At 43.4% G+C, this 24,329-nt stretch overlaps 1 protein-coding gene and 1 long non-coding RNA gene across 3 annotated transcripts in view; both read right to left on the bottom strand.

Annotated features, from left to right (window-relative positions):
* LOC147369729 (uncharacterized) overlaps positions 1–22,677 on the bottom strand; it is a 28,322-nt gene extending 5,645 nt beyond the window's left edge. The window contains exon 1 of the long non-coding RNA XR_015167830.1: positions 967–22,677. This is a non-coding gene — a long non-coding RNA (uncharacterized LOC147369729). The remainder of the gene's footprint in view (positions 1–966) is intronic.
* Positions 1–24,329, bottom strand: part of GALNT10 (polypeptide N-acetylgalactosaminyltransferase 10) — a 229,680-nt gene that overhangs the window by 171,896 nt on the left and 33,455 nt on the right. The gene's annotated exons all lie outside the window — the stretch shown is intronic.

The following is a 24,329-nucleotide window of genomic DNA, read 5'->3' as shown; positions in this document are numbered from 1 at the left end:
GTTCTATTTTCTGGCAGGTGGTCGCTGCAAGGGGATTTACAGTTATAATAATTTATTACGTTTGCAGTTTCTTGTGTGTGGTTTTCTGTATCTTGTATTTTATTTTGCAATAAAGAGACTGCTTTTAAAAGACAGGGATGGGAAAGAAATAGAAAGTCAATTTCTTTCTTTTTTTTTTTGGCAGCTCTGCACATCTTGTGGAATCTCAGTTCCCCAACCAGGGACTGAAGGTGGGCCACAGCAGTGAAAACACGGAATCCTAACCACTAGACCACCAGGGAAATCCCAAGGTTCCATTTCTATATCTGTCCCTTGACGTGTTTTGTGCTGAGAGACAGGGATCACTGACTAGGTGTATTCCAGACACTGGACACAGTCTAAGCAAAGGCAAGGAGGTAGAAATGAGATGTATGGCAAATTCTGGCAATAGCACATGGTCATCCTGTTTGGCTGCCCAATGGCTCTACAAAGAGAACAGCAGGAAACAAAGCTAGGAAATATAAGTTAAGGGCACACTGCAGAAGTTTCGTTATGCCAGGACAAGATGTCTGTACTTAATTAAATGTTTCTGAACCTTGTTTCTCACTCCAACCCCCTCCTCCTTCCTAACAGAACTCTGATTTTCTTGTCCTGTTATCCATCCAGCAGTTTTTTGTGTCTACAGGTGCTAGCTGGAGCTACAGCAGCCATCTTGAGACAATGAAGAATTTTAACTTCTGGAGAACATGCTGAGTATGGCAAAGCAGAAAGATGGGCAAGAATACAAATCTCAGATGATATTGCTAAGCCACTGAGTTAATTAATCTCACAGTCGCCCTTCTGCTAGGGTTCTTATTGTATGAGATAATGAAACTCCATATCATTACATGCAGCTGAAAGCAGCCAAAATTATAAATAAAGGGAAAATAATTAATTACCAAAATTATGGTAAGGGGAAATCATAAAAAAGCCCACTTCAAGACATACCCTTTAAACAGTCCCCATGCTCTTAGTGGTCCAGAAGAATCATGACCCTGAGTCTTGGTTGGTTGCCCTGAACAATCAATCTCCCAGAAACACGCAGAAGGTTCCAGCAGCCAGCTTAAGTTTACTACTTAATCACACAAGTCTAGCTGGTGTCAAGCTCTTAAAGGAGCTGATCCCAGGGAATGAGGAGAAAAATGAAAAGGAAATAAAACTGAACAGTTGCCTGCAGAGAACACCAGCTGCGTGTGATTGATTTCCATGTAATCTCCATTTGTCTCCCTGGAATTTCTTCATCAGATTCCTGGCACAGGGTCACAGAGACACGTGATGCTGCTCATGCCTGGAGTGTGGTCAGGAAAAAAACAAAACAAAACATTTCCTTATATACCCTTGAAGTCCAAGGAGGCCAAGATGAGTATTCTGGGGGAAAACAAGAGAGAGATTTTCTTTTCCTCGCCCTGGTGGCAAAGCTCAGGCCATAGTTCACTGTCAACCAAGGCGGAAGGTTAGCCTATTGGCTACCCGATTAGGTATGACGAGCCGACTCACTGAAAAAGACCCTGATGCTGGCAAAGACTGAAGGCAGGAGGAGAAGAAGGCAACAGAGGATGAGGTGGTTGGATGGCATCATCAACTCAATGGACATGAGTTTGAGCAAAGTCTGGGAGATAGTGAAGGACAGAGAATCCTGGCATGCTACAGCCCACGGGATTGCAAAGAGTCGGACGTGACTTAGCAACTGAACAACAACCACTATATTAGAAGTTTGTTCTCTCAAGCTGGTGAGCCCCTAGGATCTGGGGAGTTTATGCCCATCCTGGGTGTTTTCAATCTACCAGCTGCTCAGGGCAGATGTCTTAGCCCTGATGATAGCTGCTACATAGGGCTCTTCCACTGACCCATCCGATCCCCCAAACCACACAAGGAAACAAGTTATTTGAAGGATCTTGACTTGGGGTCACTGGTGGTGGGGAAGGGTTAAAAAAGAGTAGAAGAGGATGGAAAGGCAGGGTGTACTGTACCCTGTTGTCATTTCAAAGTGCCACCCCTTTCAGTGGTTTGACGTTCTGTGCTGTGGACTGAATGTTCTTTGGTATAAGCATGGGAGAGTCCAGTTGCCTAGTGCGTCCCTGCCCATGGATATGGAGCTGTAAACTCAAGAGACAGAGACAGCACCCAGGACAGTGGTATTAAAGTGCAGTCTCCACTCCAGCAGCATCAGCAGCTCCTTGAAAGTGGTTAGGAATGCAAATTCTCAGGCCCTACCAGCTGTTCAGTTGAATCACAACTCGAGGAGTGGGTCCCAGAAATCTGTGTTTGAAAAAGCCCTCCAGGTGACCTTCACACACTGGAGGACCAGACCAACAACCTCATTATGCAGGGGGCGGAGGGGAGGGGCAGGCGGGGAGAAGTGCAGGCCGGAGGACTTGAAGTGACTTACTTAGGGTCCCAGAGATGGAAAGCAGCAGAGACTAAACTAGTCTGACTTGCAGTCCAGAGCCTTTCCCACAGCACTGGAAAGAAAGCAAAGCTGTAACGCCCAAAGCCACTGCGAACTATTTCAAAACCAGGCTGAGCCATTCCCAGTGTCTACATACCTCTCAACACCTCATCTGGAGCCTTGAGCCCGAAACACTTCCATTTCTAACACAGGACAGTAAGACCAGGGCACCCTCTCCCCTTCCAGCTCCTCTCTATGGCAGAGCAGAGGACAGTGTCCACACTCACCCAGGGACGGAAGTCTGAAACCCCAACAACTGTGGTCCAGAGTAATGAAATCAGGTGCTGAAAGCAGACTGCCTGGGTGCAAACCTCAGCCAGGAGATTATCCTCCATGTCACTGCAATCAAGTCTTCACCTTTCTGAGCCTGCTTCCCAGCTGTGAAGGGAGCACAGTGTTTTTACAGGGACAACGGCTGTGGTGAAGCTGAGATGAGATAACCCATGTCAGATGCTGAGCACTGTGCCCGGCACACAGCTAAGCCCTCCATGCACACAACTGTCACTGCTCTTCTCCACATCATTTTTCCCTCTAATGACTGAGTCGTGCTGACTCCACCTCTTTGATGCCCCCACATCTGGCTTTGCATGTCCAGCCCTACTGCCACAGTATGCTCTGGTCCTCATCTCATGCCCTGGCACCACCACACAAGTCTTCAGATGGGTCTCCTAGCCTCCAGTCCCGCTTCCAGTCTGCTCTCTACCCTTATGGTCCATTGAGCTCTCTAGATTGCAAAGATGAGCCACTCTCTCTGCCTCATGAGCTTCCCAAGACCCTACTATCTGTGGGGCTGAGTTCCAGCTCCTGGGCATCAGCACCCCATCTTTATCTTACACCAGGGTTCCCCCCAAGTTGACCACATGCTCTACACCTAACCACTTTGGGGACACAAAAACTGTGGCCTTTTTACACCACTATGCTCTGTTCTCTGAGCCAGTGATGCCTGGCCTCCACCTGCCTGGCAAATCCACACTCAGCTTTCCACACGGAGCCAGAGCCACAGACTCCTTGAAGTCTCAGTCCCAGCAGAAGTGACTCCACTGCTTGGTGCCTGCTCTGGCTGCGGCACCCGCTTCTCTCATGGCACCCCTTCCACTTCACTGGATGCGGTTCCACATCTGCCGTCCTTGCTGCCTCCCGGACTGTCACTCTTTCCCAAGCACCCTCCCTGGCATTAGAGTCTCTCAACTCACTTATTAAATGGATAAGTGCTGGACTCCCCCAGTCTCACCAGTCCCAGCACTGCCCTCTGGGCTCACAGAACAAACCTGCTCTGGTGGTCCCCAGGAAAGCCTCTGAGGGGCTGGAATCCCATCTCTCGAAGAAGCAGGGTGGAATGACTCTCAATACAAATGTGGCTGTGATCATGCAATGCGTAAAGCAGGCCATATGCAGGGTATGTAACTATGCGATCCAACCATCACCAGGCAGCCATTCAGTTCCTAGGATGGGCAAAGCCCCCATTTAGCAGAAAATGAGCCTTCTCACCCCCCGCCGGTGTGGAATGTGGCAACAGAAACTAAGAGCCTGCCAGCATGGCCCTGCCCTGAGCTGGAGATGTGGCTTCTGGTTCCTGGCACAGCCACTCACTTGCTGGGCAACCACCTTCTCTGCTTGGGCCGCTGATGCTCGTCTAAAAAACGAGGGCTACAACCTAGAAGCTCCCTAAGTGCCCTTTAGAGCTCAGAGCTTGAGCACTTCAGAAATTTAAATGCCACTAATTAGAAGAGCTGAGATGACTCCTGCTTTTCCCTCTCACTCCCTCCTGAGCACTCTGCAGTTCACATAGGGGACAGATGGGAGATACTGTGTTTGCTGAACAAATGACTTGACTCCTCCTGTTTTCACCCAGGTGCTCTTTAACTTTGGACTATGCGCCAGTAGGACCCAAGTGCTCCTGGAGTTGGCCATGCTTTTCCCACCTAAACATCTCTCCCTCGCTTTGAGATTTAACCAAAGTAGGCAATGTTACTTATGGTTAAATAATTCATGACCCAGAATCAGACAACCTGGACTAGACTCCTGGTTCTAGCATTTCGGAGCTGTGTGACTTTGAGCAAAATGTTTAACCACTCTGTGTCTCAGTTTTCTCATCTGTAAAACAGGGGCGGATAATAGTCCTACCTTATGGGGTCATCATGAGGATTAAAGTAGTTAATACAGTTAATTCATTAAATAGCATCTGCCATAGAGTGAGCACTTGACAAAATGATTAAGTTATGCTTTCTCAAATGTCCTTTGGGAAAGGAGTGTTGCTGTCTAAACACATCTCAAGAGTGGCACTAACCCATTCAAGAGAGCTCCAACCTCATGACCTAATTACTTCCCAAAGGCCCCTTCTCCAAATACCATCACATTGGTTCTCTTTCTGCGTGAGGATACAATGAGGTGTCGGCAGTCTGCAATGTGGAAGAGGCTCCTTTTATCAGGACCCGATCATGCTAGTACCCTGATTTCAAGACTTCCAGACTCCTAAACTGTGAGAAAAGATTTCTTTCTTGTTTTGGCAGCTCTGGGTCTTTGTTGTGGCACATGGGTTTTCTCTAGTTGTGGCTTGCTGGCTTCTTTGCCCCATGGCATGTGGGATCTTACATCCCCTGACCAAGGATCGAACCTGCATTCCCTGAATTGCAAGGTGGATTCTTAACCACTGGACCAGGGAAGTCCTGAGAAAAAATTTCTGTTGTTTATAAGCCACCCAGTCTTTGGTACTTTGTTATGGCATCCTGAACTGAGACACGTAACAATACCAAAATGTGAACGGACAGATACTAAAATATAACTATGGTGCTCTCGGGATGGCCATAACCACTGGGGATTATCTTTTGTGCTTGAGTTCATCTGTGTTTGCAGCATTCAAAATACAGGTCAGCATCCCGCCACCGCCCCCCACCACCAGATGTCTTTTTCTACCATCCAAGAACTCTGGGCTGGCTAAGCCTGCAGCCCTGCTCCCCAGCTCAGGCCCAGCATTCCAAGGAATTGCCAAACTCCAAGCCCCAACTCCTCAGGAATGGGCTGGGGTGGGGCCTCTCCACAGGAGCCTCATCTAACATTCTTTTCATGGGCATTTCCAGAAAGAACCGCAGGCATAAGTGGGAATGACATGTGTCTGAAATAGACCATCCATCAGACAGAACTCTGTGGGGCTCGGATTTTTGGCAAAGAGCCCCCTGAAGTAACATCTCCAGCCATTTCCTGAGCAGTTAAGCTCACTTTGCCCTGAAAGCTGTGTTAAATGCATTCTGAGCATTATCTTATTTGATCTCCACAATCTCGCAAGACAGGTATTCTTCCCCCAAATTATGAATGAGGCAGTGGAGGCTCTGCCATATCTGGCCTCGGTCATGCAGCTAGGAAGTAGCCAAAGAGACCCAACTTCCAAGTCTAACCCTACTGCACACAGTGAAACAATGTCTTCATGATGGTTTCCTACACCTTGGTATACCTGGCCTTTAATTTCCCTTCCCTCACCCATGAAGCTGGACTCAACACTTGAGATTACTAAGTAAATACTGACAGCTACCCCTGCAGGACTTTTCACAACTTCCCAGACTCTGTCCCTGAGCCACAAAATAGGATTGTTTTCAGTCAATCAGTGAATATTTATTCTATGTGCTGGGGAGGCTCACATTCAACCCGGGACCCAAAAAACCTATTAATATCAGAAATGGTCCATGTCCTTAAGCATCCAAACATCTCATTGTTGATACAAGATTGACAGACTGAGAGGTCCCCAAAATTATGTCTAGCTGACCCTTACTGAGTACTCGACCCTGTGATTAGAGCCTCACTAACACTTTTGCAGGAAAGCTCCCATTCACTGGCCTTACCACGTAAGTGCTTTACGTACTTCCTCTCTTCTAAACCTTATCCTAATGATGTGAGATATCCCTCACCACATCACAGGTGAGGAAACTGGGGATATATTGAGGGACTTGCCCAAGGTCACCCAGAACTAGGGCCTGCCCTGTAGCATTTATCATACTCAAATCACACTGGAGGGTTATTTTGGGGTCTGTCACCCCATCAGCCTGTCGGTCCAAAACAATAGGGATGCATCCTGTTCAGAATTATGTTCTTTACTGACCTGGTCCAGTACCTGATATAGGTAAGTATAAGCTTGCACACACACACACACAGTACTAAAGGGAAGCAGTCAGGGTAACTTAAAAAGGAGCTCTGGATTCAGGTAGATCTGGGTTTGGACAAAAGTTTTTCCACGTCCTAAGAATCTGTCTTTTAAGCAATTCAATCTTCTTGAGCTTCCATTTTCTTACCTGTTATATGGGGATTCCCACAAACTCACTCCTAGGGAGGATGTGAGGAATGAACAAGAGTCAAGGATGTCCATCTTTGAGCAGGTCTGGCATGTAGTAACTGCCTATTAAAGCACAGACAGCTATTACTACATGACCAGAAACAAGTGCCCAATTAATGAGACACCTGGAACTCCAGGTGTCCTGTGTCCCCCCACCCCCCACCCCACCCCCATAGAACATGCGCTCACTGAGAGCAAGGAAGGAACGTTTATATTTGCGATCCCAGCAGGGGCCAATAAACGGTGTTCCACACCATTTGTCATCTGGTGATGATAGAGATGTATCCTGCCCAGGATGATGACTCTGAGCTGGGCAAGCAGAAGGGTCCTGACCCAGTGTCATCTCTGTAGTGGGGATGAAGTCAGCCCCTAACCCGCAAAGAGTTCTAAAGAGGCAGAAACGAAACCCCCTTGGAAAGCCCTCGCCACCTGACACCATGAGAAGGGAAAGGAGGACATGGTGATGGGGGGTAGAGAGATGAAAAGTGGGCAGAGAGGGAAGCTCGGAAGGCCTTGAAGGATGGACCAAAGGCAGGCCTGAAGAGGAAGGGCTTTGAAGCCATATAGTCTAGGGTCTAGTCCCACCTCTGACTTCACCAGCTTTGAGCCTCATCTCACTAGGCTGCTGCTGCTGCTGCTGCTAAGTCGCTTCAGTCGTGTCTGACTCTGTGCGACCCCATAGACAGCAGCCCACCAGGCTCCCCCATCCCTGTGATTCTCCAGGCAAGAACACTGGAGTGGGTTGCCATTGCCTTCTCCAATGCATGAAAGTGAAAAGTGAAAGTGAAGTCGCTCAGTCATGTCTGACTCTTAGCGACCCCATGGACTGTAGCCCACCAGGCTCCTCCATCCATGGGATTTTCCAGGCAAGAGTACTGGAGTGGGGTGCCATTGCCTTCTCCGCTCACTAGGCTAAGTCACCTCATCTCTACAGGTAGGAAAACCACAAGGTTGCCCCCAGGAGGCTGTTGTGAATCGAATATAAGGTGTGCTGAGCTCCTGGTACATAGTAAGAGCTCGATAAATGGTAGGTATACTATGGAGGAGTCACTTTTTTTTTAAGGGCAAAGCGTTCTCAGACAATAACAGAGCCAAACAGGAATTGAGCTTAGTGCAACTAAAATAGAAATAGGAGAGCTGAAACCGTATCCTGAGGATGACTATTTGTGAGGCCAATTTCAGTCTAATGAATCCCCCATGGCAGCCTCTGCACAGCTCTGAGTCCAGAGCACTGGGACGTGCCCTCCCCCAAGTTCTGGGAAGCGCGGCAGCCACGTGTGGTGCCCCATCAGCATTTAATAATCACAGCAATAATCCTAATAATGATTGGGATGGGGGGGAGGGGAGAAATGCAGGTGGGGAGGAATAACACTTAAAGCTATTTTGCTTCCTCAAGACAAACTTCTGCCTGAAATAGATTAAATCAATCTGCATATTAATGTGGGTTACTAATTAATGACTGAAAAATGCTTTCAACAAGGAAAGTGTGATGCAGATGCTTAAAAAAATAACATCCAGGAGTCACAGGATAAGTCTGGAAAGGAAATAAGCTGGCCTCTTTTTTTTTTTTAAACTTATATGTTAAAATCTTAAATGATTTTACGGTTGAAGGAGATGGAGGGCAATTTGGAAAATTCACTTAAAGTGCAGAAACATAAAATAGGAAAGCCTGGTGTGCGGGGACTTCCTTTGTGTTCCTGTGGAAGCTTGTCACTGCACTTACCACAGAAGTGTGTGTGACTTCAAGTCTACTTTCTGCTTTGCCTTCTAGACTCTAAATTCCCTGAGCGTAGAGGCCCAGTCCTCTATCCTTCCCTATCTCTGGTCCCTAACACTGCACCAGGCACGTAGGAGAAGTCAAGAGCATAATGAAACAAATGAATGACCCCAAAAGAGGAAGGCAAGGGCTACACAGTGACCTCCTTCCTGAGAGTACTGCATAGAAAGGAGGAAAAAAGGAATAACGTTACTGTGGAGAAATATGACAAACCATCCCTCATCCAGGTGGTCAAGGTCAACATCAGCAGAGATAAGTCACGTGGGTAGTATGTACCCTTGATATACGTGATGAAAATGGAACTTTAGGTCTCTGTGGTCGTCCTTTCAAAACCTCATAACCCCCATTTAAATATCAGAAAAACATCAGATAAATTGCAAAAGGTTCTATGAAATCCCTGACCAGGACTCCTACTCGAAACTGTGAAGGTCACCAGAAACAAGGAAAGTCTGAGAAACCATCATAGCCAAGAGGAGCCTAAGAAGACACAGAGATTTAATAATGTGATGTGGTCTTCTAGATGGATTTTCAGCGGGGGAAATTAGTCTAGGAGGAGAGACCCGTCCAAGGTCTTAGAGATTCTCCTGGCGGATAGGCTTTCACAAGTGTGCTGATGTATTACAGAAGGATGGACATGGTATTCCTCTTCATACATAGTAAATACATTGATTAAAAAAAAAAAGTTTATTTATTTATTTGGCTGCCCTGGTTCTCAGCTGTGGCATGTGGGATCTAGTTCCCTGACCAGGGATTGAACCCAGGCCTCCTCCATCGGGAGCACAAAGTCTTAGCCACTGGACCACCAGGGAAGTTCCTTGATTTTTTTTCTTTAATTTGCAACTAAGATGAGGTCTCCTCCCTCCTCTGAAAACCCTCAACTTCTACTGCCCAAAAGTCCTGTAAAATCTGGCAAGCAAGCACCTCAAAGGAACCAAGAGCCTAGAAGAATGGTCCTCAGAGCTCACTAAGACCACATCTTCCCACTGAGCACAAGAAACACTGAGGCCTGAAGGAGGAGACAGTGCCTTGCCTATTGCCAGGGTAGTGTGTTGGTTGGTGCCACACTTAACTCACGCTTCCTTGCTTGTAATATCCCAAACTCTCTCCACTACCTAGATGTGAAGAACCAGTTTAGGGCGATGGAGGAATTCCTGCCAAATCCCTAGCTCTGTCTTTGCCAATCTCAAGTCTGTGAAGGGCAACCACGTGGGAAATGGTTTGGTACTTAACTACATGTCTTTTGCCCCAGCTCCAGGTCACCGCCAAGCAGAAAGTCCGGGCCTGGCAGGCTGAGGCCTCAGACACAAAGACAGCATCCCATCAGGGTGCGCAGGAAGGGCACAGTTCAGCAGGGCTGGCAGGCCACACTGCCATGGGCAGCCCCATTCATCAGCCACCCTGGGGGATCTCATTTTCCAGCTCCGCGTAGGGTACATTTTCTAAATGTGACCCTGTTTCTGTTATGAGAATCAAAGTGCTCCAACTGCAAAATCATAAATACTCAAAAGTGACAGCTAATGGCAGTGGCAGTTTGCAAGATGCCAAATGGCAGCGAGAAGTGGACGCCATAAATTAAGCCCTGACTTCTCCATTCTCACGAAGGTGTTTTGTGGGTTTTTAGTGATGAGATCTGCTTTCAAGTAGATTTACAGAGGCTCCCCGTGAATTCAGGCAGAGCTTTTAAAAAATACTCCTAACAGATGCTAAAAAGAAAACCAGAAGAATCTACCACTTCAAGCCTAAAATCAAGTTTATTAAAAACGTGCTTAATTTATAACAGCCAAAATATGGAAAGTAGCTCATCTGAAGATGGTGATGCTTAGTGTGAAAGTGCTAATGATTATAATAATAGCAATGATGACAGCGAAGATGTACTGGGTCAGGTACTGGGCTAAGCATCTTGTGTGGATTATTTCATTGAATTCTCGCAATAGCTTTGTGTGGTAAGTCTTTGGTGGTCCTTATTTTACATGTGTGATAATTCAGGTTCCAAGAGGTTAAGCCATTTGCCTCAGCGCAGCAAGCTGGTGAGTGACAGACTGGAGCTGTGAACACGTGGGGTCTAGCTTTAGAGCTTGGGATCCAGGTAACCCTGCCAGCCCTCCTCCCAGCCAGAGCTGACCCAGAATGGAGCACAGTGGGGGTTCCTGAACGTCACTGCACTCAAGGAGGCCTGGGACCACGTAAATGTCAGACTATGGGGCCCTGTCATCAGCACAACAGACAGAAGGACAAACTTTTGGAGAACACAAAGGATCCCTTTTTCCATGCAACTGTGAACTTCCAGGCCTGACTCTGTAGCCTCCATGCCTTGATCAATAAAATGAGGCCATATGACCTTCTGGCTGTTAGGAAAATCTGGTGAGATCACATATGTGAAAAGCTCCTTGAAAACTTGAAGGCACTGTACAAATCGTGTTAACGAAACCCCTGAGATAAAATGGATCCAGTCAAGTGCTGACATGCCTCCTCTCATGTCCCCTTATGGAGGCAGAGACGGGCTCAGAGAGATGAGATAACCTGCTCAGGGTCTCAGAATTGAGAGGCAGGGGCTCAGCCACGAGAGAGCATCTGGAAAGCCATTTGTTCCTCCCGTTCTCACTGCCACCTTCAGTCAACCACACATGCACACGCACATACTCCCCAGGGCTCCTGGGGAAGCCACCCACAAAGGTCCCCCTTGAGTCGCAGTTCAAGTCAGTGTTCCCATCTTCAGGCGGCAGTTCCGTGAAGAGTGCAGCCCAAGGACAGGTGTCACTGTGGCGTCAGATCCAGCCCATCTGTGCTGCCCTCAGCAGTGTGCACAGCTGCGGTGGTGGCCTGTGACCTGCTGGGGGACTCCGCAGGCTCATGAAGATCAAGAGGCCCCCATTTCACGCTTATCTGCTTTATGTGCAGCTGGTCAGGGACATTTCTGATGAACATGGGGAGAGAAGCAGGCCTGTGCTGGGCTGTGAGGGGATCGCGGCCCAGGGCCACTGCCAGCTGTCTAAGGACACATCTCTGGGTTCTGTGTCCTTCCACGAATTTCATTCCTTTGGGAACTGTCCCACTTTTCCACAAAATTCTTTGCATTAGATCATTTCCCTCAGGGCCTGTTTCCTCTATTTTCTGACTTTCATAAAGCTGTAGAAAGGAAAGTTACAGAATCATAGAATCTCAGAGCTCAGAGGAGCTTAGATGCTAAAGGCTGTCTACCTCAACCTCTCACGCCCACCCTTTCCATCTGGCACTGAGGTTCCCCTCTAAAGAATTCCTGCCAAAGGGTCATCCAGCCTCTGCTTGAATACCTCCAAGGTGCGGAACATGCTACCTTATGAGGCACCTTGTTCAATATTCTGAATAATGCAGTGACAGCCTAAGAGCATGGACCGTGCCCATTACTAATGATACTTTGCCCAAGGCAAAATGAAAACATGGAGACCTTTGCTGAAAAATTAAGAGACTATACTGGTGATCCAGTGGCTAAGACTCCATGTTCTCAGCAGGGAGACTGGGTTTAATTCCTGATCAGGGAACTAGATCCCACATGCTGCAACTAAAGACCCCACATGCCTCAACTAGGGCCAAATGAATAAACAGATAAATATATTTTTAAATGAATATAGTAAAAAAAAAAACAAAAAACACCAAGAATTTCAGGGTGGCAAGAGCAGAGCAATGAACCAAATGCAAGGCCCTTCTAAACACGGGATGTTTCTAAACACAGGGCCCTGGGCAACTGCCCTGGTCGCAGCGCACGTGGCCAGATTCTGATGGCCAACTCCAAGGGTTCAGATCCCATTTACTAGCCAGGACTAGCCTCAAGTGCAAAATGGGGGTAACGCTATTTCATAAACTTGTCTCTGAATGACATGAGTCACAATGTGAAGTGCTCAGGACAAAGCCAGGCACAGAGCAAACACCATCCTTTTTGTGCTCAAGAAAGAAAAAGAAGTCCACGTGGCACTCTCCACATCAGTGCTTTTGATATCTGCACACGGCTCTTTTAGCCTTCCCTTTTAGCCGTCCCTCGTAAGCCTTCCCTTTACCTGGAAGAGGCTTTCTGGCTCTTGTCACCACTGCCAGCCACTAAGGGCCTCAACCCTGGGGGCCACACACTGTGTTCAGAGACCAGAGCCTTCACTACGCCGGGGCCACCAGCGGAGAGCCGGTCTCCCCTTGCAGGGACAGCACAGTGAGGCCATGTCCTTTCTGCTGAGTTTCCTCCGCACGGAAAAACTGCAGGAGCAGCCTGACTCCAGAGCCCTTCATTTATTATTCATTTACTTCCTTGTAATACCACTGCTGCAGCACTCGAAGGACACAGCCCTGGAACGGGCTTCCCACCTGCATGCTAGCACTGATTTGCCCCAACCAAGGCACATCACCTCTGAGTTGACTGTTTTCCAAACCCCACAAGCCCGGGATACAGAGAGCCAGGCGGGAGGCAAGATACCCTCCCTCCCGCTAATAATGCTCTTTAAATATTCCATGCTTTTTCATATTTATCATTTCCTCTAAAATATCTTATTTTTGTAACACTCTTCTGAGGGATGGAGCTCCGGGTTTACTGTCTTCATTTTACAGATGAGGAAATTGAGGCTTCTTGGAAAGGCTGAGTAACTTGTCCAAGGTCAGAGAGCTTCTAAGTGGCAGAGCTGATAACCCGAGGGGCAACTGATTCCACAGCCTGCACTCTACCACACAGTATTCTCCCTTCTGCATTCTAAAGATATTTTTAGGAGTGATTTTTAATATCTAGAATATATCTGTAAATTAACTGTAGATCCTCTAGCCCCGTGTATGTCTTTCCAGTGCTCAAGTCAGTCAGCTCTCTGTGGCCTCAGGACCCCTGTCCTTGCTGGTCCTGCCTGGAACTCTTCTCCTGCCTTCTTCCCAAACTTCAGGTCACTTAACCACCACTTTTTCATAGAACTTCCTCTAACCCTCTCCACTGACTCTCTCACAACAACCAGTTACTTTCTTCACACCACCCATCACCATTGTCTTATTAATGTATTTGCTTGTTTGTCATCTGTTTCTTCCACTAGAATGTAAGCAGGGAGTGGTTTTTGAACCAGTACACCCCCATTCTATGGAACTATGCCTTGCACATAGCAGGCATTTAGTATTAATAATGAGTGCACTGAATAAATCAATAAATTTTATTGGCATTTGACCATTTTTGCAATCCTCAGCACCTCATTTATAATAACCAAATTACATTCAATAGCCAAATAATCTTAAAACAATCAGATATAGGTAGAAGGATAGATAACAGCCTTCTTTTTCTATTAAGGATAAAAACTGGAGGTCCAGAGAAATTAAGCAGCTTGCCTAAAGCCACACAGCAGTGAGAGATGGAGTTAGACCTTGAAGAGATCCTGGCTTTCTAACACTGTCACATTTTATAAAAATCTGCTTAAAATATTTCTCCTCCAGTTTCTTCCCACTGCCTTAAGATTCTCACAGGTCACTGGGCTGTTTGCTGAACCCTCTGGCTCTGGCACTCCCTCCCCTGAGGGCAGAGAGCCGCCCATGCCTGCAGCATTTCTTTGAGCTGACTTACTGCAAGGGAATGTGAATTAACAGGCTCTCAGGGGCGAAGCTAATCCACAACCCAAAGTACCCAGATCTTGTGCAGAAAAGCTGATAGGCACAAAAACCTGGGTTTCTAGGATTCTGGAATGCAAAGGCAAGCATGCAAGTGTCAGAGAACTTACCAGTATCTCAGAGAGCTAAACGGTGTACACAGGAGAGATATGCTAGCAATAGGCTCCTACCAAAAACATGACCTAGAACACATGTGCATGACCTTGAGACGATGGACCAAGGTACTGCCCCACCATGGCCTCTTTTCTCTCCAGAGAACAGGCTTAACTCTTATTCTAATATGCCCATGTTAAAAAATAAAACCCAAAATTAAAGTAATCAAAACCCTAACTTTTTAGCTAATAAGAAAATAAAGTTATCTCTCTCCTCAATACAATGGAAAAGATGAAGCTGTTCAGTCATCTAACCTGGCAATTCTTTGACTTACGATTTTGATGGACTTAAAAAGATTCCCCCACCCAATCCCAGAAAGGTGGGAAGAGACCTAGCTTGTCAGGTCTCTTTGTGTTCTATTCAATAAATCATTCAAACCAACCAAAGAGATGACTAATCTATCATTTACTACAATAGGTTTCATAAAATAAAATAAAAGATGTGTTTATGTGTGCTAAGTTGCTTCAGTCATGTCCAACTCTTTGCAACTCTATAGACTGTAACCCACCAGGCTTCTCTGTCCATGGGATCCTCCAGGCAAGAATACTGGAGTGGGTTGCCATTTCTTTCTCCAAGGGATCTTCCCGACCCAGGGATCAAACCTGGGTCTCTTATGTCTCCTGCATTGGCAAGCAGGTTCTCTACCAGTAGCGCCACCACAACGAGCTTTTTGAGAAAACTCACTGCTCTCTCCCCATTTTCTTTTTCATTTTACCTTAGACTGGTGACAATTTTAACAACTGGAAGACACCAATAGACCAGTAACTGGGACTTACAGATCCAGCCCATCTCCCTCATGTTCAAACAAGGAGAAGGCAACCTAAGGTTCACAAAGCTGGTAAGCAACAGGCCCTCAGGAAGAATTATGAGGGGATATAATAAGGGGCTGACTCCTGATGTGGTGGATGGAGTACAGGTATTTTAATCACACTAAAACAAACTAAAACCTCAACTCTGCTGGCATAGATGATTTAGTAAAAGGGAAAGATGTAAAGCCCAGGGGGTCATTAGATGGTCTTAACACCACAGCATACAGATCACAATATAGGAAAAATAAACCCCTTCCTCCTTTGGTTTTCTAGTGTTTACCAAAGGAAATGAAAACAAAAACTGACATTAAGGCAATTAATCCCACAGGAGAAACAATTTCTAACAGCCACAACATAAAAATGTCTGAGACCCAGCTTCCATTTCCAGGAGTATGGTGAACTAGATACTCTGACCAAACCACTAAGTGAAAACAACCAAAAAAGAATAAAAAAGTAATAAAAGAGACAAAATCATACATTATTAAAATGTACTGGTAAGTCTGCAAGAAAGTAAGAAATAATCAGAAATCAAAAATCAAATGAAAATGGGAATACAGAGGGAGGTAGAAAAGTGAAACTGGTTTTTGTTTGAGGGCATTTACTGAACCAGGTTAACGCCAGTGGTGAGTTGCACATCCTCTAACAACACAGGACAGAGGATAAAGGCAGAATCCACACCAGGTGGGGAGGTGGACAGGGGTCCACCAGCAATCACATTCAGCTAGAACTCCCTACATCCTTAGCATAAAAATCAGTTGTGTCTGACTCTCTGCGACCCCATGGACTATAGCCTTCCTCCGTCCATGGGATTTTCCAGGCAAGAATACTGGAGTGGGTTGCCATTTCCTTCTCCAGGGGGTCTTCCCAACCCAGGGATTGAACCCGGGTCTCCCTCATTGCAGGCAGACGCTTCACCGTCTGAGCCACCAGGGAAGTCACAAAGTACCTCACAAAGAAGTAAGGTACCAGAGAAGTAAGGTACCAGGGAAGCAGTGGGAAAACACACGGCAGAATGAGACCCACCAAATACCAGAGAAGCAGTGGGAAAAACACACAGCAGAATGAGACCCACCAAATACCAGAGAAGCAGTGGGAAAACACACAGCAGAATGAGACCCACCAAATACCAGAGAAGCAGTGAGGAAAACACACGGTAGAATGAGACCCACCAAATACCAGAGAAGCAGTGGGGAAAACACACAGCAGAATGAGACCCACCAAAAAGTCCATAAATTATCAGACAGAGAATGTATTTAACATGATTTAATAAATAAAGGGATTTAAAATATGAAAAAAATAACAAAAGACTATAAAAAGGAATAAATAGATTTGAAAAAAATCCAAATACAACTTTTAGAACTATACTAATAGGAAAAAAAATTTTTAATTAAAAAAAAAAAAATGGGTAGGTAAAACAATAGCCTAAGTAGTTTAAATAGCTGATTAACTAGAAGAGAACTCCAAGATAATTTTTCAGAATAGAGCAATGAGGGAGAAAAAAGGAAAAAAAAAAGAAGACATGGAAGGAGTTATGAGACAAGGAAGACAGAGCGGAAAAGTCTTTAAAATGTCTAAAGGTCCAGTAGAAAGAAAAGGGAAAATGGGATAAGAGAAATAATGAAGAGATGATGGTTGAGAAGTTCTCTGAACTGATAAAAGACAATAATCCAAGATTTGGAAAGACTAAGCCCAAGCATGATTTTAAAAAATAGACTAACACCAAAGCCAGAAAAAGACATTAAAAGAAAACTACACAAAAATTCCTTCTTCAAAGTAGATATTAAAATTCGAAATATAACTTTAGCAAATCAAATCCAACAATATATAACAAGTATAATGAATCACGACCAGTGCAGTTTATCCTAGGAATGCAAAGCTGGCATTCAAAATCTATAAATATAATCCATATATTAACAAATTAAAAAAGAAATACCAAATAATCATCTCAATCATCTCAGAAAAAGTTTCTGAGAAATCCAATATTGCTTCTTGATTTAAAAAAAAAAAAAAAAAACTTTTAAGAAATTAGAAGTGGAAAGGAATTTCCTAAATCTTATAAATGGCATTTACAAAAAACCTACAGTTAAGTCATATATAATGTCACCATTAAGACTAAATACTTTCACCCAAAGATCAGAAACAAGATAAGGATACCCACTCTCACAACTTCCATTAAGCACTGTACTGGAGATTCTAGCCAGTGTAATAACACAAGAAAAAGAAATAAAAGTCACCTAGATGGACAAGACTTGCAAAGGACATGACTGTGTATGTAGAAAATCTAATATAACTACATAAAAAGCTATTAGAACTAATGAGTAAGTTTAGCAAGTTTGCAGGAGACTATATATTAAAAACAAATTATATTTCAAAAATTGGCAATGAACAGCAATTAACTGAAAATTTTAAAACAATATTCACAAGAATATCAAAAGTTATCAAATTCTATGGATAAATTTGAAAAAGATGTAAAGACACAAACAATAAGCCATTGCTAAGGGAAATAAAACTCAATTCAAAAAGTTATACATATGCAAAATAATAACTATTGATAAAATGTTCATTTTTCTAAAAGTGACCAATGGATTCAATGTAATCCCAATATAAATCCCAGCATGCTCTTATACAGTTAATTCAAAAACTGATTTTAAAACACATCTAGAAATGCAAAGTACCTAGAATAGCCAAAAAAAAAAAAAAGTTTAAAAAAGAACAAAGTTGGAAACCAACACCTGATTTCAAGACAAACTATAAAGTGACAGTAATCCAGACAGTGTGGTACTGGCATAAAGAAAAACAAAGGGACAATGAATGAATGAAACAGAATAGAAGGTACAGACACAGACCTACACATATATGAAAAACTGATTTTTGACAGAAGTGCAAAAGCGCGATTAAGTGTAGAAATTACAGTCTACTCAACTAATAATACTAGAACAACTGGACATCGATATGTAAAAGGAGAGGCAGGGAGAGGGCCATGGCAGGGTGGAGGGGGAGGATGAGGAAGACTTTGATTCATATTCATACTACATATAAAAATTAACTCAAAATAGATCACAGCTCTAAATTTAAAACCTCAAATTAAAAAAAAAAAAACTTCCAGAAGGAAATCTAAGAAAAAAAACTTTTGTGACTTTGGGTTAGGTAAATATTTCTTAGATATGACAAAAATATGATTTACAAGGGAAAAAACTGATAAATCAAATGATCAAAATTTAAAACTTCTACCACTCCTTCCACAGATTGGAGTAAATACTGCAAACTATACATCTGATACAGAACTTGTATCCAGAATATAAAGAACTCTCAAAGTTCAATAATGAGAGATCAAACAACCCATTTTTAAAAGAATGTACAAAAGATTTAAATAGACACATTACCAAAAAGATATACACAGGGCAGATAAGCACATGAAAAGATGCTCAACATCACTGGTTATCAGAGAAATACAAATTAAAACCACAATGAGATAGTATTACTCACCTATTAGAATGGTTAAAACTGAAAAGACTGATCATAAGTGTTGGCAGGGATGTGGAGGTGCTAAAACTCTCAAACACTGCTGCTGGAAACTTAAAATGGAACCACCACAATTTTTATGAAACTAAATAAAGTAGAGCATCAGGATCTGTGGGGAACTGGTTCCAGGATTCCCTAAGGATACCAAAATCCATGGATGCTCAAGTTCCATATACAAAATAGCATAGTATCCTCCCCTATACTTTAAATTATCTCTAGATTACTTATAATACCTAATATTGAAAACAATGTAAATGTTATATAAATATTTGCTGGCCTGTGGCGAATTCAAGTTTTGCTTTTTGGAACTTACTGACAATATTTTTTAAATTGTTTTCAATCCAGTTGGTTGAATCAAATCTACAGATGTGGAACCCTTGGATATGGGGGAGCCAAAAGTGTACACCTGACATATAATCCAACCACTCCACTCCTACATATTTATCTAAGAGAAATAAAAGCATATGCCTACACAAAGGCTTGAACATCAATGTTCACAAAAACTCTGTACTAGTCCCAAAGTGGAAATAACACAACTATCCACTAACAGACAGATGGATAAATAAACAGCAGCATATCCATGCAAAGGAATATCACCAATTAATAAAAAGGAAAAAAAAACTATTATATATGCTACAAGGATGAATTTCAAAATAATTATACTCAGTGAGAGAAGCCAGCTTAAAACAAAAAACTAAAGAAGAGTATATACTGTATGACTCCATTTGTGCAAAATTCTATAAAATACAAACTAGTCTATAGTGATAGGAAGCAGATCAGTGGTTGCCTGGGGAACAGAGGAGGATGGAAAAGGACAGGATTGAAGCGTTACAAACACAAAGGGACAGAGGAAACTTTGGGGAATGATGGATCTGTTCATTATCTTGACGTGGTAATGGTTTCACAAGTATATACACATGTCAAAACTTACCAAATTACACACTTTAAACATGTGCAATTTACTGTATGCCAATTATATCTTAATAAAGCTGTTTCTAAAAATCTACATCATACAGAACTGCAGAACCTCAAAAAGAGATAAAAATCTTAAAAGCAGCTAGAAAAAGATAGTTTTAATGTAAAGGAATAACCATTATATGACCCCTGACTTCCCAACGGCTGTAAAAGAATCTAGAAGTTAGTATATAATGTTTTAAATACATGAGGGTAAACTATCAAACAGAATTACATGCCCAGCAAGGACAGGAGCAAAATAAAGATATTCCCAAGCAAAACCTAGAATTTGCTATCAAGACACCCTCACTTAAATTTAAAAGAATATGCTTCAGGTAGAAGGAACCTGATTCCATTTTGAAGGTTTTGCATAAACAGTAAGATTACAGTCTTATGGAATTAAAAATTATAATGACACCCATAGCAGGTAAGTCAGAGAAGGCAGTGATCAAAGTTGGGTTCACTAAGATCCCTGTATTGACTGGAAGTAGGGCAAGTATAAGGCAATGGCACCCCACTCCAGTACTCTTGCCTGGAAAATCCCATGGATGGAGGAGCCTGGTAGGCTGCCATCTATGGGGTTGCACAGAGTCGGACACGACTGAAGCAACTTAGCAGGGTAAGTATATCAATTAATTTTAGACTCAAAATACAGGTTAAAATTTCTTGGTTTACTAACCAAAGTGTAGAAACAGAACATTGAACTTTCTTAGTAGAAGAGAAGAAAAAAATAAAATGAGAAAAAAATTCAAAAGAAGGCAAGACAAAATGCAGGGAAGGAAAAAACATGAAAAGGTGAGACAACAGAGAAAAAAATATTTCAAAAGAAGGTAAGAAAAGATGGGGTGGGGGGTGGGAAATACATGTAAAGGTGAGATAATAACAAAGCCCAGAAGAAAATGGCAGAAATAATTTTCCACTAAAATATGAACTTCTTGTGGACAGAAGCTGTGTTGGTCACTGTATCTCCACCTATCATAGAATCTGGCTCATATTAGACATACATCAAATGATAAACATCAAATGGCTGATTTCCAGGGCAGGAATAGAGACAGACATAGAGAACGGATACGTGGACACAGGGGAAGGGGAGAGTGGGACGAACGGAAAGATTAGGATTGACATACATACACTCCCACATGTAAAACAGCTAGTGCTGTGCTGTGCTTAGTTGCTCAGTAGTGTGCGATCTTCACAACCCCATGGACTGTAGTCTACCAGGCTGCTCTGTCCTTGGGGATTCTCCAGGCAAGAATACTGGAGTGGGTTGCCATGCCCTCCTCCAGGGGATCTTCCCAATCCAGCGACTGGACCCAGGTCTCCCATATTGCAGGCAGATTCTTTACCATCCGAGCCATCAGGGAAGCCAGGTAGCTAGTGGGAACCCACTGTTAAGCACAGGAAGCCTAGCTCAGTGCTCTGTGATGACCTAGAGGGGTGGGATTGACAGTGGAGGCGGGAGGGAGGTTCAAAAGGGAGGGGAAATATGTATACATATAACTGATTCACTTCATTGTGCAGCAGAAACTAACACATTGTAAAGCACATATACTCCAGTAACTGTGTGTGTATATATATACAGATATATATAATCAAATGACTGAGAGTTTGCTGAATGAGTAAATGTTTGGATGAATGGATGGTTGTGGTATAATAAGTATATCTGGTCTTTGTTTCAGGTTCCTGGCACAAAGTTCCTAAAACCTTTGGAATTTCTCCAGAGTGATAGGATTGTCCTTCATCATTCATAAGAAGCCCTTTTGAGTACACTTGAGTTTATGCTAATAAGGTAACCCCCCACCCTCGCCCCAGATGGTCCTAGAATGGGACTGGTCATAAGGACCTCTGGGAAGGAGAAGGGGGCTGCTACAGATTAATGTCTACAAAAACTCTTAAATAAGATTTGATGAGCTTCTGGGGGTTGGCAGATATGAGAGGAGGGTGGTTCACCCTAGCTCCTCTCAGGAGCCTTCTGGACCTCACCCTATATACCTCTTCATCTGGCTATTCATCTATATCCTTGATAATATCCTTTATAATCAACTGGTAAATATAAGTAAACGTTTCTCTGAGTTTTGTGAGCTGCTCTAGCAAACTAATTGAACGAGAGGAAGGAGCTGTGGGAACGTCTGATTTACACCTAGACAGCCAGAAGCACAGATGATAACCTGGATTTGTGATTGGCATCTGAAGTGGGGTAGTCTTGTGGGACTGAATCCTTAACCTGTGGTATCTGACACTAACTCTGGGTAGAAAAGTATCAGAATTGAGTCAAATTTGTAGGACACTCAGTCAGTGCCATTAAAAACTGGAGAACTACTTGATTTTGGACAAAACACGTTGGAATGGTAAATCAATGAACACGGTTAGCTGAATGAATAAAGGAATGTATGAACAACATAAAACTTCACTTTGGTCAAAAGTTTCAGCCTTCTCCAGGCACTCAGGCACCACTTCATTTATCAGATTAGCCAACAAATTATAGACAGGACAAATCCAGTTTCTCTCTTTTCCATGGCCACTGTCTGGGAGCAATGAAGTACACAAGATACAGATGGACAAAGAAGAAGGAGGCAACAGGGACTGAGTCAGATTAATCCCAGATTATAGAAGTTAACAGAATGAAAATCATGCATGGATGGGAAGTAGCTTCCAGTTTTGAATTATGTAATTATCCCTTCCTGTCCATTTCTATGGCTAATGCCCTAGTTGCAGCCCTCAGTACCTACAGTAGAGACTACAAGGTCCTCAGCTGCTCTCAGTCCTTCTTCTACATCCTTGTCCATCTAGACATCACCCCATCATGATACATGTCTGCCGTGAAAAGACTACCTGCCACCCTACTGCTCAAATGATTCAATAGTCACAACTGCCTTCCAGAATCAAATTCAAAACACCTTAGCCTGATTTTCAAGGCCTTTTACGGACTGATGTTCATGACCCTTTCTCTCACCATTCTTCTTGAAGAATACTAGGCTTTAGTCAATGGATCCCAGGATGGTTCTCACCTCTGAGTCTTGTCTTAAACTGTTCCCTTCAAGTGTCTTTCTACCTACCATATTTGTTAGAGAGGCTGGGGACATTATTCAAGGCCCAAATCAAATGTGAACTGTTCCAAGGTGCTTTCTGGTGCAGAGCCAAAAGGAAGATTTTTCACTTCTTATTCTACAATACTCTATTTACAACTCTCTGATGATTCTTAACACATCCTATCTTACGCTCTATTTGGGAGGCAAATTAGCCTAAGGTTAGGAACATAGACTTTTGAGTCAGATAGACTTGGGATTAAATCCAGGTCTGCCATGTCCTAGCTGTATGAACTAGATAAGTTACTTAACTTTCCTAAGCTTCAGTTTCTTCATCTGCAAAGTGGGGAAAATCTGTATCAGAGGACTGTTCTCAAGAAAGTGAAGTCACTCAGTCGTGTCTGACTCTTTGCGACCCCATGGACTGCAGCCTACCAGGCTCCTCCATCCATGGAATTTTCCAGGCAAGAGTACTGGAGTGGGTTGCCATTTCCTTCTCCAGGGTATCTTCCCAAACCAGGGATAGAACCTGGGTCTCTTAGTCTAACATACTAAGCTTTGTTCTTTTTCTTTTTCCTGTTTTGGTGTTTAGTTTATAGGTGTGCTTGACAAAAGACAAAACCACGCAGATGATGGACCTGATTAGTGACAGAGATGAAGAAAAAAGCCATGACATTCTTACAACTTCCTCTTGTCACTGGTAGTGACTAAGCTGTAACTTCCCTGCCAGGCTGAACCCAAGGATCTGTGTTTAGCTAAGACTTTCACAATCCACAAAAAAAACAAGCCTGATCACTGCCAACATTAATACCTATTTTCCATGCCCCTAAAGCACATAGCATATAGCAATAATTATTATCAGAACACATGTGTTATACCCCTCTGCCATGGATATAAGTCTCCTGAGAAGAGTATCCATGTTTGAAGTTTCTGCCCTTCCTTTGCTCTCTTCAAGTACCTAGTATGGTAGAGTTTTTCAATTCATGCAAAATAATTTCCAAATCAAGAATTGATGTGATAGGGCTCCCTGGTGGCTCAATGGTAAAGAATCTGCCTGTCAACGTAGGAGACATGGGTTTGATCCCCGATCGGGGAAAATCCCACTTGCCACAGAGTAATTAAGCCCCCCATGCCACAACTATGGAGCCTACGCTCTAAAGCCTTGTGCTCTGTAACAAGAGAAACCAGTGCAATGAGAAGCTGATGCACCTCAACTAGAAATTAGCACCCTCCTCACCACAACTAGAGAAAAGCCCGCCCAGCAACAAAGACCCAGCACAGCCAAAAATAAATACAATTATTAAAAAGAAAAGAACTGATGTGATATTAAATAAGCTTTCATTCATGTTGGGACCACATTAAGGTTCTACAGAATCGTTAGGATTTACTGCATTTGTTAACAATTCAATGTCTTTCTTATCCCTGGAAACTTCACATGCTCCAGATTTTACTAGATGATAATTTCACTTATTAGGAAAGCAAAAAGGCACAGTCAAGGACTGGGAGAATATATTCATAAAACATATATCAGATAAAAGACTTGTATTACAGAATACATATATTTTTAAAAACCCTCTTAAAACTCAACAACCCAATTAAAAACTGGCAGAAGATTTTAATAGACATTTCACAAAAGGTACAAAATGGCCCAAAAACACATGAAGAAAAGTTCCTCACGAAAGCAAGCAAATTACACGTGAGAAAA

This window comes from Bos grunniens, chromosome 7, assembly GCF_055505025.1.
Source record: "Bos grunniens cultivar Pamir isolate PY7600 chromosome 7, Bosgru_T2T1.0, whole genome shotgun sequence".
Taxonomy (NCBI): domain Eukaryota; kingdom Metazoa; phylum Chordata; class Mammalia; order Artiodactyla; family Bovidae; genus Bos; species Bos grunniens.
Note: the sequence above shows the minus strand (reverse complement) of the source record. Positions and strands in the feature narration are given on the sequence as shown.